Below are 19,596 nucleotides of genomic sequence, written 5' to 3' on the forward strand. Positions count from 1 at the left end.
ATAGGTTGGGTCTCTTTGAGATAGCCATTTAGCTAATCGCTCCTCAGATATTGTCATGATCTGAGCTCCTAGTTCGGCCATTGCAATGCGGTTCTCACACCAACGCTGTTCAAATTGACTTCGGCCCTCTGTCAGTCGCTTTAGTTGCTCTATCTCTAAGAGATTTGGTTGGTAGAGCACATCATTGAACATGACAGTTAAGCGCATTTCGTCGGCTTCCTCGTCAGAGATACACGAGCCTGTTATAGTGCTCGTTAAGATGTTCTTGCTCTTCCCAGGATAGAGGAAAGGGCAAGTAATCTCCAAGCTGCTCCTTGGGGATTGTGCCCACGTCTGCAATGACGTAAACTCGTGCGAGCACCTTGAGCTTAGCATCCAACTCAGCTAAGCATTCTACGATACTTCTATGTTCAACGAGGGCTTGCTCGATTGCCATCTCGTGCAAGGTTCTAGGAGTTTGTCTAGGCTTTAGCATAACTAGGGGTTCAGGCCTATATGAGCAAGATTGGTTAATGCTAGGATTGCTCATGCTCTTGGGGTTTCCATGTTTCTCTTGAGGCTTCATTATTGCGTCATGGTTCTCCTTGGGTGTGATTGGTGTGAATTCGTCACTTGTCGTGACAGTGTTGTATCCACTCTTGATTTGTCAATGTGAGTTTATTGTCAGTGGATAGAGTGTTGCAAGCAACCATTGATGATAACGACTGCTTTGATTTTTCAGAGCACACGGATGTGTCTGAGGTTTCACTGCTATTAGGAGAGGCATCAGTGGGCTCATTGGTGGATGGGCTTGATGCTTTATTCATCAGCTTTCCAGTACTCTTCATCCCAATGTTCTTGGGGTCCACAATCACCTGCAACTGTTGTTGTTTTCGCTGTTTTCTCCTCTTTTTCTTGGTCAGTGCAGGTGCATCTAATGGCTCAGGACCTTGGGCTAGGTCGACCGCCGCTGATGTGCTTGGTTGGGCCTTAGTATTTCCCTTCTCTAGAGGGTCCTCATGGGACCTAGTCGTGGCCTGCGGAGTAGCCTTGCCAAGTTGCATGGGTACAACTGTCTCCCTTTTGGGGGAGTCTAGCTCTTCCGCCCGTTCCCCTGTGCTCAACTCCTCCAGCCCAGGTTGTAGGCACTTTGGAAGTGCTGGAGTTGTTACAGAGGTAGGTCGCGACACCTTCTTCACTGGTAAGCTACTAAGGACACATTCCACAAGGGGCATTGTTACAGCCAAAGGCTGTGAGTGTTGGGGTCCTTGATTGGAAGTAGTGGTGGCCAGCACAGTGGACGGGCTACCATTGATAGACTGCGGTGTCAAGTCCCTAGGGCGATCGGAAGTGGTCATGTCTTTTGTTGCCCTTTGCGCATTCACTTGTGCAGATTGAGCAGCAGCACGAGGCTGCTACTGCCGTGCTTCCCCTATCCATTTAAGTGAAGAGGATGTGGGAGATTTGGGACTCCCACGTGGGCTTGGCACTAACTGGAGAATTTGCTCGTGATTGTTAGACGATTCTATCATTAGCTTTGTTGAGCAATCCGCCTTATCATGCGCAATGTTGTGCATGTGGTGCTTATTATCCTCTTGGAAAGTTAAAGGCTCCTTGGGCACTAGTGGACCTAGTGTACGCTTGATAGTTACCTCTGATATCTGCTTGCTAAGCACGCTAGACTGAGGATCTACTTTTTGATAGGTCATGTTTGGTTTCTTGACTTCAATCATGTGGGGCTCAATCACTCCCATATTTTTGATTCGAGACTTGGATTTTCATTTAGGTTTCCTCCTACGCCTCTTTGCTTTTGACATAATTTGGGCGTTTGACAGAGGTGGTTTAGCAGGGGGTTTTGGTACCCAAATCCATTGGTTGCCTGCATAATACCCTTGAGCACGAAGCAATGCCTTGGATATCCATCGTGGCGTTGTGCTAGCTCTCCATCGATGTCTGCGTCTATAAGGCTTGGTCTTCTTTTGGGGTCTTCTACGATATTTGTAAGTCCAAAGCCCGTCCTTGGAATAGTCTCCTGACCTTTTTGTTTCAAGTATGGCCTCACTCACTGGTTCTCTTCATTCAACCTGCGCTTGCATCAACTCCTCCCACAATTCCTTGCTCTTATTACTAGGCAGGGCTATTATGTCAGCGCCTTCCTTGCCTTTCCCTAGAGGTTCGATGAGGTCACCCTTGCTAAAGGTTGTGACTATCCTCACACCCGATAGTGTCAGGTGTATCCTCTGTGCTACATAGTTGGCTCACACTTGGTCGCCCTTTTGAAGGGTCTTCCTAGGAGGGTTTCTTTCCCGCAGCTAGCACTAATTGGAGGAACGTGAAATAGGATAGGCAAGCTTTCCATTTCAATTGTCGCAAGGATCTTGCACTTCCCTATGAGTGTTTGTGGGTGTCCCCCATAAGGGCTAAGAGTTGCACTAGTCGGTGTGGTTGGCCTAGTAGGGTCCATGATTCATAGGTCAAGATATTAAAATCTGCTCCTTCATCAATTAGAGCATCGATAGTATGCTCTCTTTTCACGGTGAGTTTGACCCTAAGATAAGCAGGTGGTACTATGTCTTCATCTTCCGGGTCTTGACTTGTAAATTTAAGCCTTCTGACAGATGCCCTTGAGTCTCCACATGCATGACCAGACGTGGATTCTCCACCAATGTCTTGGGTCATCTGTGCAGTGTTGCTTAAGGCACATCTCTCATTAAGAGTGTCATGTCTAGTCATCCTCGCATTGATAGCTTGATGATGTTGCATTCTACTTCGACTAGACGCAGTTTGAACACAATGTACATGTGTTCTTGTGGTGTGGCCTTTTTGCTCTGGATGGCTAGATTGGCCCGTTGAGGTTCTAGGGTCTCTGTTTCTCGCAGTTCGGGTATGGGCTTTTGGTTGCTCTTTTATAAGTGAGGATCCATGCTTGTGTAGAGCCATTACTACACTAGGGTCTAATTTGGAGGACTTGTCACAGCGCACATTTTCTCTCCAATCTACTTGGGGGAGGTCTGCAGGGGTCCGGGGGGGGGGGGGGGGGAGTTACGGTAAAAGCCATGCACAATTTGGAGGACCGTTTATAGCCAAATTTTAAACTATGTGCTCTAAATTTTAGCCCAGTGATGGATCTGTGATGTGCCTTTAGCTCTATGTAGCCTTTGGGGTCAATCTCGGGGTTTAGATGTGTCAAAATTTGTGTTCTAAATACCTGTCTAATTTTGACAGTTTTCTGTCCAATTCTCAGATGTCCGATTTTCAAGAGTCCAATTATCAGAATCGGACGTCCGATTTTGGGTTGGTCTGATCGGCCCAGTGGTTCGATTTTGGTCACGTCCAATTTTGGGCGTCGGATCGAAAAAGTGGTCCGATTTTGGGAATCGGATCGGATAGGGTGGTCCGATTTTGGACTGGACTGGTCCGATTCTACGATTCGGACAGGGGTGGGTCCGATTTCCTTGATCGGACGAGGCGTTCGATCGGACAGGTTTGTCCGAGTGGTTTGAGTCCGAGTGGTCCAATTTCGAGTGGTCCGAGTGGTTCGAGTGGTCCGAGTCTCAAAATCGAACGGGTTGGTCTGATCGGACCGAACGTCCGATTCTGAGAATCGGACACTGAATCAGGTGTCCGATTCCGCCGACCTGAATGCACTTTGCATGAAATCGTCCAAAATCTTAAGGTATTGCTTATTGTAAGCTACAAGATTCCACAGGAATGATGCTGGAGTGATGGGGAAGAGATCTATATACCTGGGATAGCCAATAAACTCCAAAATGCAAATCAGAAAACAAATCAAACCCTCATGTCCTGTTATGACAACAAAAACCCTGATGCTTGTTTTTCTTCTTTTTCTTTGTTTTTTCCTACCCTAATGCACCCAAATCACAAAGTAAATACCTACACTACTTCATTCCACAACATAAATCTCAAGAAAGAAAAAAACCTACTTGCCAAGGAGACCGAATACCATCTTCAACCCCCTCCCTTTCTACCTATCTCAAGCACCGGTTCGAGGAAAGCCCTTACTTCGATGCTCGATTCAAAGCGGGCAAGCGCTCAAGGCTTGAATCCGTTGGTCCTGGCAACGGAACCAAAATGTGGGAGCTTTCACTCAACCGCCAAGACCCACGGACTACTTACTGTTTCAAGCGTTCCAAGCCGAGCACTAATGGCAACCTCTCACATAACCGACACGCCATCCATATCTATGGGTGTAGTGAGCTTACCTTCGTGCCGTTCGAGTTACCTCCTCTCCCGCGCACTCCGGTAGCTCCACGATCCAAGTGCAAGCTTCAAGCAAGCTCCATCCTCAAGCTCCACGCTCCAAGCTCCATTGCCACGAGCAAGACAAGAGAAGAGAAGAGAAGAGAAGAAGAGAGGAGAAGATAGAGAGCTTATCCTCCTCGGTCCCTCACCCTCACACACTCACTCCCTCACACTCTCACACTCCCTCTCTCAAGCACAAGCTTCAAGCAAGAAGAAGAAGAAGAAGAAGAAGAAGAAGAGGAGAGCTACTTTTGGCCACATACAAGAATGAGCTTCTCATTCACTTTTCAACTTTATATACAAAACCCTAAATCCCTTTTGGGCGGTCATCCCCTTTTCCCCTTTTTTACATGGCTGGCCGTAGCCTAGGCCCTTTTTCCCATTGTCCTTCTATCTTCCTAGCTTCCTTTCCACCGCCCGTCTACATTTACAAATTGCACGGATGAGAGCCCAGCGCTCCTTGAATTAAACCATGATGCGCTTGCGCTCTTTTACAAAAGTTTTGACTTGTGCTTTTCCTTGTGCGCCTTTCTCCCTTATTTAGGACTCTTCTCCTTGTGCGTCTTTGTCTTCCATTTCTCTTTGCCTTGGCCTTTGTCTTTGTCTTCTGCTTTAGCTTTTCTGGATTTTTCACCTTCGTTCGTTTGAGGGTTAACACCCTTAAAGTGTCAAATTTGGATGAAGCATAGTTGTATTTTAGGGCATGTTGTGTCTAGGCATGGGATAGCTACCGACTCCTCAAAAATAAGGGTAATTGTATAAATTTCCTCTTTGACCCATTTTAAGGGAGTTCAATGCTTCTTAGACCACATATGGTACTATTGATGGTTTGTGCTAAAATATATTGCTAGACCTTTGTACAAGCTAGTAATAGTATTTGAGTGGATCAAAGAATGTTAACATGACTATGAAAGGCTTAAATAGGTTCTAACTTCAGCTTTTATCTTAAGAGCCCTAGATTGATCCATTACCTTCCATGTACACATGATGCATCAAAGTTTGCCATGGGGGTAGTGTTGTGCCAACCTGGTGAGCATAACCTTAATTATCCAGTGAACTTTGCTAATAGACAACTCACTAATATAGAAATGAACTATTCCATAACAGAGAGGGAAGGGTTAGCTATGGTGTTTGTTGTAAAGATGTTTAGACATTATCTTCTAGCGACACCCTTCAACTTTTTGGTGGATCATCAAGCATTGCTTTAACTTGTGAACAAATCCTATGTAATATGACGCATTGCTTGATGGTTACTTTTGCTTTTGGAATTTGACTTCTTTGTGGCAGTATGCAAAGGCAAACAACATTATATGGTAGATCATATGCCTCGTGTACCCATAGGTGAAGCGACTCGACATGGCATCATTGATAACCTACCAGATGCACATTTTTTAGAATGTTGAGCAAATGAGACTTGTTTAGAGCAAACCTCACATTGTATTGTATGGATGATATAGTCCACGTCCTAGAGAATGGATTGCCTAAATGACCCATAGAAAAAGCTAGGTTAAGTAGACTAATTTTGAAGATCCAATTTTATTAGTTGATTGTTGGTCAATTATATTGGTTAGAACAGGATAAACTTTTAAGGGGATGTATCTACAAACATGAAATGCACAATATGCTCATGGAAGCACATGGCGAGATTGTTGGAGGACATTTCAACAGAGACACACATTGTGCAAGGTGTTCTAGTCTCAACTGTGGTAGCCTACACTATTTCTCAATGCAATTGAGTTTGTGAAGCACTATGATGAGTGCCAATGGACCAAAGTCCCTATTCATAATGACAAAATGGAGTTGACCCCAGTGATCACATGCCAACCATTTGAGAAATGGAAAATTGACTTCATTGGTCCAATCAACCCTATGACGCAGTAGTCACAAGAAGCCAAGTATATCATTGTTGCCATAGACTGTCTCATCTAGTGGGTACAAGCTCAAGAAACTCACAAAAATGATGCTAGGACCATGACTAAGTTCCTTTGGGAGTAATTAATCTCACAATTTGGTTGACCCATAGAGTTGGTTAGTGACCAAGACACACACTTCATCAATGAGGTGATTGCTCACTTTTTATCCACCTTCTTGATAATCCATAGAAAATCCTCATCATATTATCCTCAAGCTAATGGTCAAGCTAAATCCATGAATAAGATCTTAGTAAATGTCCTAACAAGGTAGTCTTTGCTTCATGCAATGACTGGGACAAGAAGCTCATGGTAGCTTTATGGGCATATAGAACGGCCTACGAAATAGCCATAAGATTGACCTCGTTCAAATTGACCAATAGAATTGAAGCGATTCTACTAGTGGAATTTATTGTTCCAAGGTTGAGAATAGCACTTTAGGAGAAATGGGAGAGCAAAGAAGCATGGACAAATCATTTGGTAGAGCTAGAACGCCTATCTGAGTTTTGTCTCATTGCAATCCATGCCCTAATCTATGAGAAGGTGCGATGCATGAGTTGGTTTGACAAGCATATTAAGCAATGAGACTTCAAGCAACAAAACTTTGATCAAGGAGATCTAGTCTTGTTGTACTCTATTAATAAGGGATGTAAATAGAAGATTAAATTCAAGGGATCGGGGGATAATGTAGAACTTGAAACCTTAGAGGGGGAGGATATAGGATTTTTCACATTGATATTGTCTTGTAATGGTCAATTTCTTGTCATTACTAATACCATAAATGAAGTTGGAGCCACATATGTTTGGTCATACTCAAAAGTCTTGATGGCACATAGTTGCTATGTATTGGTCATGATTTGATAACCCTCTTGTTCCCATTGAATGTGCAGAGTATACCACTTGCACAAGAAATTAGACTCAGATTCAACTAATGGTTGGAGCTTAGCAAGTTCCTATAGTGGCATGGGAATTTTGTTCTTCTTGATGGATGTGATTAAGCATTGGTTTAAGGCCTATTCTCTTGAAATTTCATTGGCAATCAACTCTTGTGCAATGGTGGAGGCTTTTGTGAAGATGAATTCGTATTCTTTCTAGGAACACGCAAGGAACGTACCTCATTTGGTATGTGTTTGTCAAGTAGGCCTAGGTCTAAGCATTCATAGCTTCTAGTAAACAATGTGAAAGTTGAGTCCAGTCATCGAATGTATGTTACTAAGTCATCTCCTGTGTCCATGGCCATGTTAAAAGCCAATTTAAGAATGGATTGTCATTCCTATGAGATGGCTTAAGGCCTATTGGTGGCTTTGGTTTAATGGACTGGACAAGTTGGTATGTGGTGTTTCTACCTTGGGATTCTTATCATGTTTGGTGAGCATAGTTTGAGAATTTGATTGGGTTTGAATTTCGATTGATGCTTTGTCATCAAATTGTGTAGTGGTGATCACATTAGAGTTATTAGATGGGACCTCATTGACGATTGGTTGAGCTTTTGGTTAATCCATTGGAGCACTCATGGATTGAGCAGCCTTCCTCTTAGCTTTTCTCTTACCCTGTTTTGACTTACGTTTTTGGGCATTATTTTTTGGAGCCTAGGATTGAGGGGCATACATTCCACTTGTGAGTTTAAGTAGTCACACCAATGTGTTACCTTCATAGTAGCCTTGGGCACACAATAGGGCTTTTGGGACCAATTTTGGCTTAGTTATGTATGTATCATAGAAGTGCCAACTCCTCCATTTAGGTCTAGAGGGGTCAAGAGGATGAGGATGCTTTGTGCCAAGCTTATCAACTCCAAGTGAAAAAGAGTTGAGATGAGCATATAAACTATTAGTTTCGCGAGAATTCTAGAAGCCAAAATGGTAGTATGGAGTCCTAGAAGTGGATGACCTCACTAAGTTTGCATTTTGTTAAGTTGAAAGCTATTTTAAAAGAGAAAATGAGCTTCATTGTCCTTATCCAAGGTGGCACCTACATTTTAATCCATATAGCTACGGTCGATACAACTTTCCTAAGATCCCTAATGTAAATTCCCTAGTGAAAGAAAAGTTATATTTATTTTTGCTTGGGGACTTGTGACCATATTTTATCATGTTTCTTGGACATTGTTCTAATTGTGCCAACCTTGCCTTCATTACTACTTGTAACTACCTCGGTCTCTTGGTCAAGTTGTTGGAACAAGACATCACACCATATGAATCCCTTGATGTCAATGCAGACATCGATAGTACATCCATGATATGATTGCATCTTCGTATTGCCCTCCTTCCTTCCTACTACGTGGCATTGCTAAAAGAGATGATGGATAGCCATTTTGCCTTGTGTACCCATCCCTTCTACTAGAGTCCTCCATCAACCTAAGCCAAGCATTTATGGATTACATGCTCAGTAGGGGGTGTCTTGTTCTCACCTTGCAACAAGTCTAAAAAAAGTAAAATCCCACCAAAAGGCCATGTAGGCCAATCAATGTAATGAATTATTAAGATTGTTGAGTAGCTGTAATATATATAAAGTATCATACATTAATATTACCCCTTTTATTTATAGTAACATTATCATATATATGTAGGTGATATAGTCATAAGTATGTATCATGTAATATATGTGCTAGTAAATGGGAAATTAGACATTTAGCCATATCAAAGAGTGATGCTTTCGCTCTCTCAATGGATGTAATCATTTGTTGGGCCATTCTTTTGGTATGTGGTAGTAAATATGCATTACTCTCTATGAAAAACCTAAAATTACTAGTTAGCATTTGAAACATAAATATACTAGGAAAATTTAGAGAACATGTATACACGTAGACATATATCCCTATGCACATATACAAGTATCTGTAAACATACATGCTTAGTTGTGTGTTAGTCCAAGGGTCATACCAAAGATTCACATGAGAAATTGGTTGCAATTTTTCATTAGTTCCATGCTCAAGTGGCAATGTATATTTACACAAGGTATTCAAGGGATTGCATGATCAAGCTTGCAATTAATATTATTAATAAACTAAAAATAATATTCATAGGTGGTTCAACATTATCATTCCTAGGAATGATATGTGTTATCATATTGGTCATCAAATAAAAAATCACATTTCCTATTAGAAAAACATTCATAATGAATAGCCTTAAGGATATCTGACTTTCTAATAAAAGAGATGGGATGCTTGCTTTTGTTTTCAAAAGTTTTCATTGCATAGATCCATAATTTTGGCAACTATCTTGTTATGCTCAAGATCTGTTGGCATCATCACCTTTACTTGACATTTGCACATATTTCCTTTCAATACCCAATCACAATCAAAACAACCATACTTATAATCAACATTACTGATGTTGTACCAAATATCTTTACCATGAATACTTTGCATCTTTGCCTTTATATGCTACTCATCCACAAACTTCACATGGTGGTTAGGAATAGCATGGGCACATGCGACAAAGTACATTATCACATCAAGAACATTGAAATCTCTCTTGAATATAGCCTCTTTCATCATAATTTGATACCAAAAATATGCATGGCATGTTCCCAATAGGTTATTGATGAGGTAATCAAGTCAATGTTCATGAATGGTACATCAACCAATTAAGAACCGACTCTTCAACTCACCACAATAGGACTCTTTGTTACCATTGGTCTCTTGGTTAGCATGTGGCAACAATCTTGATGTCCTAACCCACATATCTAGATTCATTTTGCTTAAATTATTACATAAAAAAATAGTATTGATATAATAATATGCTAAAATAACGAGGGTATACCAATTTGTGGCATCTCAATTCTCCTAAAGTAGTGGATGAAATCGTGTTAGAAACTATAATCACAAGAATTTTTGTACCAATGATAAAGCCTCTCTTCTCTAACGTTTGTTGTTTTGATTTCCCAGGCATGTATATTATAGATCTCAAAACCGTGAACATATTTGCTCCAATTATGGGACCTTTCATTTTCTTCACCAAGTTCTTGAGACAAGATCATCGTACATGCCAAAGGCACAAGAAGATCAAAACCCCAAAAACTTCCCTATACAAGGCAAACCTAAGATTTGATAAAACACAAGAAGAAAGGAACCTGAAATACTAATTATAACTAGACCTAAATTTCATAACATGCATAAAAGCATATGCAAATACTTGAAGAGCTTGAGTTTCTACTTGGGCATCATCAACATGAATGTATTATGCTTTCATGATTTATTATAGTCTAAAACTCTATTTTTTTAATGCTCTCAACTATCTCTTCATGTTAATAGTTGTGTTGGATGAAGTGATGATCCATGCAATAGACATGCCATTTTGAAATCTTTTTCTTTGTATTAATTTCTTCTACACAATAGTTGCACTTTCATTTTTTTTTTCCATGGCATCCTGAAGGGATCCTTCTTATTCCATGGACTTATGCATCATTTGTAAACAATTGGGTTCCCATGCTACCATCTTACAAGGGCTCCCACAAGGTGAAAAAAGTAAAAGGATAGGGTGTAAAATATAATTGGAAAGGGCACATTGCTATTTTCAAAGCTACACCTCAAGGATGGTTTGCTCAAGTTTAGCATGCCCACATGGCTAGGATATATACTTGCTTCCAAGAGTTAATGGTGATACAATAGGAAAAAGAGCTTAATGCTCTTTATCTTGTACGAGTTACTTACCTCCTACTATTGTAAATTTTGAGCTATAAAGATTTAAATGATTTTACTTGTTCCTTTTTAAACTCAAGCTACAAGTTATTAAACATGAAGAAAAGAATAGAGGTTATATTGCTTCTAAGTGGACATTAGCATATGTTTGAGAATCTAGAATTCTTGATAAGGCAACATAAGTGGATAAAAGTCTAAATTCAGTGGTGTAGAGCATTGCAAAAAGAGTTGAATGCTCTTTGCCTTGTTATAATTTCTCAATTAAGAATAAAATACAATTGAAAATTTATTACTGATAATTGGCATTATTTTCAAGAAACATTTAGCAAAAAATGATCTACATTTTTTTCAATACGATTTCACAAAAAATAGCTCATTTATATTTCAAAAAGGATTTCATTTCATAATGTGAGTTACAAGAATGCTTGAGTACATGTGTATAAGTACTCAACGATAAGTTACAATTAGGCAGACTATTGAGATAAACATAAATAATGATACAATGGAGTTTTGGTTGAAGTAGTAAAGTACAAAAATCATCCTAGACTTAGTCTTTCTTTTGCTCTTCCACAATTTCCACAAAGACAAGAGGTTTCTTTGCACTAGGGTCTTTCCTTGGTTTCTAAAAAAATTGGACCATCAACTTCACTCTTTTCTCATTGGACTTGAAAGGAGATTGCTTAAATTTTAAAGGAGAGAGATTGGGAATTCCTTTCCCTTTTGATTGTTTGTGCCCTTCTTTTTGGCAGTAGTCTTGGTCTTGCATTTGCTTTTGGTCCTTGCTTTTAGAGGTGATCTTTGCTCCATTTGGTCCTTGACAATGTTTGATTTTGATGGAAGAGGGGAGTTTGGGCCTAGTGGGATAATTTCCCTATTTAGGATCAACTCTATAGATCCACCACATGTATGCTTCAAGGTATTCTTTTCATTGGAGCAAGCCATAAAAAGGTTTGGTTTCAAAGTTAACACTACTCTTGTAGCAAAAAAGCTATTCAATAGTCTTGTAGCAAAAAAAGCCACTTTTGTGGCAATTTGGACCCTCTATAAAAAATTCAATTTTCCATCAATCAAAAAGATTAAGAGGAAATGGTTTTAGGAAAATAAGTTCAACACAAGATAGTAGTTGAAAAAATGTAGAAAGGGTCTCAAAAAGCTAGGAGGTGTATATTTTTATGTCTATCTTTAAGACCATTTTCACATAAAATTGAAAAATTTTAGTGTTTCTAATCAAAACTATCTCAAAATTTTCTTAAGTAGGCCAAAACTTTCATAAAAAAATACTTTCACATGTACGATATATATTTCCATTAAGAGATTTGGAATTAGATGAAAACTATAAACTTTTTAAAGACCCAAACAACATTGCTAAGTGCTTTTTTGACCAATCTTCATGCATTTTTAAAAATCTATTTTCTGTAGAAAATGAATTTCTACTTGAAATTTGTTTCAAAGCTTTTAATCTACTATCTTACATGTTGGTAAAGTCCCATCCAATTTTGGTTTCATATGCACATATTATTTCAAATAAGTGAAATAGGGTTTGAGCCATTGAAGTGACTTGCAACCGCTTTTGTGGCAAATTACAAGACTAGTATTACAAGATTTAGGAAATAAAAGGAAAGGAAAGGGAGGTTTTACATTCACAACTTGATTAAACAAAGTTTGCACCAATAGTCATGCAACCATTCATGATAACTTTCCAACCACAACTCATACTATTAGCCTAATGTGGCACCTCCTATATTAGATACTTAAATGGATTTTTGGGGTTAGCGATATCTTTGAGGTTTAAAGAAGAAAATAATGCCCTACAAAAAAATCACAGTTGAATATATGGCAATACAACAATCCTTTCAAATTATAGATAATTCCTTCTAGAATTAGAGGAGAAGAAGGGCAAGTTTACCTTAGAGAACATAACATAACTAAATGAGATAGCTAGACCTCCCCCTTTTCTAGCATGCATCCTCCTTACATGCAAGAGAAGATACATTGATAACCATCTAACCATAGACCTTCCCCATCCTATCATAGTTGACTGGTGAAAGTCCATTAATCTTCCCTTGATAAAATTGTTCTTGTCTTTCAAGTGATCCATTTAGATGATCTTGATAGATGCTATAGCTTTGTGATGTATAAATGGGTGATATCCTCAATCTCCATCTCTTTTTGTTTATTCTTCTTTTTCTTAGACAATTTGGGGGGGAACATCTAATATTTCAAAGGCTTTGGAATCTAAAGTGGGAAAGGGATTCAAAACCTTGTCAACCTATATCTTAGCCTATTCACAATTGCAAAGTCTTTGTCCATTAGAGTAACCCTATACGCATGGGTAGTAACAACATAGGAATCATTCGTAAAGTCAACAATAGAGGGTTTTTGCTACTTCTTGCAAACAAAGATAGTTGAAGTTACCACTTCTTGAAAGAATATACAATTGTAGATATTTAGACAACCTATAAAAAATATCCAAAACAATTTGCATGAATGGTGCCTTTTGAATCAAAAGATTGGCTACTTCCTAGGATTTCCTTATTTCCTTGAAGCACCTTTGCATGTAGTACTATTTGGACTTTCTTCCTCTTCATAGGTGCAACCCTTAACAACACTTATACCTTGAGCTTGTGTCTCTTGAGAAGATGTAGTTGTAGCAATAGGCTATTTAGGTGATGATGGATTTGAAGACTTAAGTCTAACATCAAATGCTTATTGTAAAAGAAGAATCCTTGTAAACTTTCTCCTTGGACTCTTCCCTAGTAGAAATATCTTTGTAGAAGCCACTTTGGAGTCTTTTCTTAGAGAACCAAGAGCCTCCTTGGACTCATGCTTTAAAGAACTCTTGGAAACACATGTGGAAGAAGTATCATTGAAAGAAGAGCTTCTAGAAGAAGCCTCAATTTGAACTTCCTCAATTGAAGATTTAAATGTTAGGAAGATGTACATAGGCTTCATTTGCCTTTTCTTTCCCTCATGCCTCACGCATGGTTTCTCTCTAGCACATGGATCACTCTTTGGATTCCAATCCTCAAAGATTTGTCTTTAATGTTTCAATGTGAAGTAAGAGGAAGTAGCTCTCAATCCCCAAATTTGCATCAAAGAAGAAGAAGGCTTCAACAACCCAATCTCTTGCTAATCCCTTATGTTTCCAAGGTAATAGCAAGGTGAAAGCTACCCCCTCTTCTAGTTCACCAAGAGAAGTATACTAATGAAATAAGTCACCAAAGAAAATATAATCTCCAATGATCCCAAGCCTCACATAGATGATTTATGTCTTCACTTGAATTTCTTGTTGATTGTGATACTGACTTGTCCTTCTTTCTAGTTATAAAGAACATGTTCATTCTAGAATGGGATTTTGACAAAGTTCTCAATCATTATACATACTTATGTAAGGAGGATTTTGTTGAGTTTCAGGATTTGGCAATACCTATGTAGGTGGATTTGAGGGATCTTGTACATATACCAATTTAAAGCTCTCCTATGGAGAGATTCCAATTCCCTTTACATGTTTTGTGTCCAAGCTATAGATTGTCCTCTCCATTCAAGGAAATCTAGGTTCATGAAAAAGTAAAATATATTTATTATTTTTGCTTTAGTGAAGAATCCAAAAGGATTTAGAGGGGTCAGTGCAATCTTCCACATGTGTTTTGGTTAGTAATGTGGAAGAAAAGAACATTAAGAAGGAAATTAATCTTAAAGAGTGGAAAATTTTAGAGTTATAACCATAATTGATGAAAAACATGTTGATAGCAAGGCTGAAGAGGTATCTAGAAGCATAAATTTTCTTGTTTTGCCTATCTTTCCATCAATGGTAGGGAGTAATTGTTGTTGATAGATATTCAAAAACTTTTCAATTTAATAGAGAGATTATTTTGTAGTCATTACAAAGTCTTCTTTTTCTTTGTTGGTATCATCAATACTAAGAATCACTTAAAGGAGGAATTTCTTAAATTGGATATCTAACCATTTGATAATAAGTTCATTGCTACATCTAGGATTCAAGTGATGTGCCTCAAGCAAGCTCTAGCTTCATGTTGGAGAAGAAGAAGAAGAAGAAGAAGAAGAAGAAGAAGAAGAAGAAGAAGAAGAAGAAGAAGAAGAAGAAGAAGAAGAAGAAGAAGAAGAAGATGATGATGATGATGATGAAGAGGAAGTAAGAGCTCCTCCCACACCAAAATCTTTCTAAACCCATAACAGAAGTTAAAAGAGAATTGCATGGGGAATTCATGAGTCTCTCACTAGTCCCATGCACTGATCTCACTATCCCAATTGATTCAATTGATTGAGACATACTCTCCTCTATGTGGGAGGGACATGTTTGGTACTAGTGGTGGCTAAGGTGTTTTGGTGAGCCTTCTACTACTACTCTCTACCCTTTTCCTTTTTCCTTATGTAGCCTCTATAATTCCTTCCAAAGGAGTGGTTTTCCCTTTAGATTTTGTGGTAGTTTTTAGTCATGATGACAATAGTTCTTTAGGTTATGTTACTTCCTAGTCTAACTTAGCTACATGGGATGTGTGGGTGGCTCTTCCATGGCTGGAGTAGATTCTCCACTAGCCACAATCCCAATAAACCTTAGATCTTTTGTTCAAAGTCTAGCTTCATAGCATCTACTCTTCCTTCATCATTCTTATTCCAATAAGGATACTCCTATTTCCAAATTGTACTTGAGTGCTTGCTTGGTGAGTTGTAGCTTCTTCTTAAGATTATCCACAGTGTTCTCCTCACATGCCTTCCATACTTCAAGAAACCTATTGGTGAAGCTTTACTACCATGCCCACATCATCTATTCCATTTCTCTAGCCCTCTTGATCACCAAGTCCCTTTCACACTTGGTTTGAGCTAAGCGGGTGGTGAGATCTCACATGGCATCTACATTTCTATCCTCCCATTGATTCATATTCTCCTTTGTCTACTCAAGCCCTTTGTTTTGTCACTTTGTGAGGGCTTCTAGTGTGGTTTGCTATTACCTCCAGGTTTGACACACAATTTTCATTTATTGCATTTCATAGTTGAGTTGCTTTTGGAGTTGAGAGGAGTTACACATGACTTTTTCTATTTCATTCTCTAGCTTCATAAGCTGTCTAGTTTCATGATGTTCTTGGTCCCTCATTTCCTTTGCTTTCTCAAACTCTCCCACTAGTTGCCCTTGTAGTTATTTAGCTCCTCTAGCTCTCTCCTTTTACCTTGACATTCTCCTTTATTTCTTGGCCATATTGACTCTCAAGTTGTACTTGATTTTCTCTTTTGACTTCTCATTGCTCATTGAAATATTCATATCCCTTTCCTTTATCATGGCTTTCTTTTAGGATAGCCATTTAGATCAAAGATTTGTCTAGTCTTTTTTACTAATACACTACATGAGCTTTCTTTTTTCTCTCCAATGTGGCTAAGGCTATCTTTCTTTCCTCATTTGACTATTCTCTTTACTATTCTAGATTCTTTAGTAGCTCTTCAAAGCCTTGAACCAAGATTAGTATGATTATGAGCACGGAAGTTGATGATCCTTTCATTCTTAATGTCTTTGGTGCTTTCTAGCTAGACTTTGCATCCACAATTGTTGAGAGCTTTTAATGCATATGACTATATCCTCTTCTTATTTTTTTTGAGAAAGTGCAACAACTTGCATAGCAAGCTCATAGACCATGCTCTTTAGCCTACTTTTAGCCAATTCTTCTATTGTAGGGATTAAGATGGGAGCTGCGATTACCATAATTGGTGAAAGGGGTGTTTCTAGTGGATCCTTGCCTTTACCCATGATTGGTGGCCTTGTTGAAGGTCTTTTTGTACTAGTGTCTACTTTTGATGAGGTTCCTAGGTTGAGGCTCATTAATGCCAATTCTTCCACTCTTGAGGGTTTCTTGACTAATCTTCTAATGGCTAGGGCATGGATAGGGCTATGTCCTCCACTTCTTGTTATCTAAGTCACTTCTCCTCCTCCTCTTGCTCCAACCTTCATTTCTCTTCTCCCTTCCTTAATTCTTTATTGGCTCTTTCTAATCCCTTCTCTTCTTTGGACATGGCCTTTCCTCATTTGTTCAATACTTTAATGATAAACTTTCGCCTCTCTTCCTTTTTCAAAGGTGGCTAACTTAGGTTCTTCTAGTTGTGTTTCTGGTTGTTGTTGTCAAGTTTCTAGACTCATACATTGTGGGTTATGGAATCTTTTGCATTTCAATTTTGGTGGCTGCAAAATATCTATTGTGACCTCTAGTTGAGTCATTTTCTCTTCTTTGGTTAGGCTTGCAATGGGGATTTGGGATGATTCTCTTCTAATGGGTGCTTGTCAAGTCTTGAGCCTTTGTCTCATCATTCCAAGCCTTTGGTAGCTTCCTCTACTTCTAGCTATAGTTTCTTGATTTTTTGCTCTTTTAGGTCTCTTGAGGATTCATGCTTTGATGTTCTTGCACATGTGGATGACATCTCTAGTATTGACATGCTTGGGGTTTCTTAGATGGTTTTATCTCCTATCGATTGACCCTCGATGACCTCTTGTATAATTTCTATTAACACACCTCTAAATCTTATTAATGTGGCTTTGATTGCACCTTTTTTTCTCTCTATCTCTTTGCTTGCTGCTAATATGGGTCATGATCTTTTAGAGTCGTGCACTAGACTGAGTGCCTTTGTTGCATCATGGAAGGTCTTTACAACAAAAGCATTGAGGTTCTTATTACCCATTATCCATTATCCATGTAGCAACACTTTCTAGCATCACCACTTGGATCTTGCTCATATGAAATTGTATTGGTTTGATTGGAGAATAGAGCATGTATTAACTTTTCTTGGATTCTCATAGGAGGGTTTGGAACATCCACCAAGGTTACACTGTCATTGATAAACACACTCTATTTAGTTTTGAGTTTTTTTTCTTTAACATTTTTGTGTCTTTGTATCTTTGAGTTTTTGTTTTGTGTTTTCTTCTACCCTAGTGTCTTCCAATCTGTTCAATATCAATTCAATAAATTAGTTCTTCATGATTTAGCCTTTCTGAATTAGTTGCATGTGTTTCAAAGTATATAAATCGTGAGCACGGATAATTGATAACCCATCGATCCCATCCACTAAAGTGGACAAGTCTTATATTCTACCACCACCACAGAGTGGGGGTGTGAGAATCTCCACAATTTCATCATGCTTTGCCCTGATAACAAAATCAAAAAGTTGGGCTAAATTAACAACAGTCGAAACATTGGACATACTTCTATTGTTTTTGAAGTTGCAACTCACTTTGTTGGCAATCTCTCACCTTGTCTTCTTGACACTCCACTCTAACTAGCCATGCATCTTTCTCTCCAAACTAACGAAGTAAGAACACAAGACTAGCTTGAAGGGGTAGTGAAGTCACCTATCTTACCTTCTCGCATTGTAGTTCAAAATCTTGAAGGGCTCAAAGATAGTTCCATGACCCAAATAACACAATTCAATCCCATTGCTCCTTTGCATCCACCACCAAGCACACCAATGAGTTGAGCAGCTAATAGAGAAGAATAAGAAAAGCAAGAAGCATCTAAAGATTTTCTAATCAAATTCTTTACTCAAACACACCTCTCACTCTCACTCACTCTGAATAATGGAGATAAGATGATAGAATAGAAGAAGAATATAGAAAGCTGTAATAGTTTGACTGAAAAAGCTTTCGCAGCATGAATGCACAAAAATTGTAAATACAATTGAGACCTTCCACCCTTATATGGAACAAAATTAGGGTTAGGGGGGTTAGATCACCTCTCTAAGGCGGCATCCCATTTTATTTTAGGGTTTGCACCCCATTTCATATTTTAGGGTTTCCACAACTATGAATTACAATTTGCACCCTCTTTTGGGTGTCTTACCCACATTTTGGGCTCTAGAACGAAGCTTTCTTGTCCCTTAACTTAATTAAACCTAGCATATGCTATTATTACTATTATTATATTTCCATGTGTGCAATCCACATAGTAGTTGCAGGTTTGACAAATACAACTTTAGGTGATAAATACAATGTGCATCACCGGACTAATGAGAATCGCTTGGTTAAATAGGTTCAGATGTCTATACTTAGCACATCAATAGTCATGATGATCCTCCTATGTCCACTAACTTATCACATATTATATTTGATTAGTTACACTTACCTACAACTAGTATAGTTATAGTGTTACTCAATTAGGATAGTCAATTATACATGGTTTGACTTAGTAGGCCACTTTCCTTTATGTTGTATCTTATCTATACTTTATGCATATTGTATTGTGAGAGGAAGAAGGAAAAAAAACTAACTAGAAAATGTTTTAGCCTCTATATCTCTTCTTATGTGTTCTTGATTGAGCTTCCTCTTGTGTATATTATATATGTTCAATACAGTAGCTCAAGCAAGTCCCCCCCACCACATGATTTATGGCATGGTATCAGAGCTACATCACTAAGAGAGGCTAGTTTTGAAGACTTAAGTGAAGGAGCAGAAGTAAGGATTCAAGCAATGGATAAGAAGCTCTCCCATTTTCTCTCTCTTTTTCTTAGATAGTGCCCATGGAGGCATAAGAAGTAGGGCAAAGCTAAATTCGTAGATTGCTGTGAGATTTTGTGTGAGAAGAAACATAGTATATATTCTAAAATAGGCCCTTTAGGAAATTTGCATTGTGTTTTTGGTAAATTGAGGTCATTTTGAGCTCTATTTTAGGTGAGTAGGGTCGTGGACAATATTGTAATTTTAACTGTCGAACGTTCTCAATGCACACATGATAGATTTTAAACCTATAAGTTTTGAGGTATTTGTCGAGAAGCAAACACGGGATTTATTTGCAAATAGGTTACATATTATAT

The sequence above is a fragment of the Lygodium microphyllum genome, chromosome 4 (assembly GCF_053477565.2).
Source record: "Lygodium microphyllum isolate KBCC chromosome 4, Lygodium_microphyllum_v1.1.10, whole genome shotgun sequence".
NCBI lineage: Eukaryota > Viridiplantae > Streptophyta > Polypodiopsida > Schizaeales > Lygodiaceae > Lygodium > Lygodium microphyllum.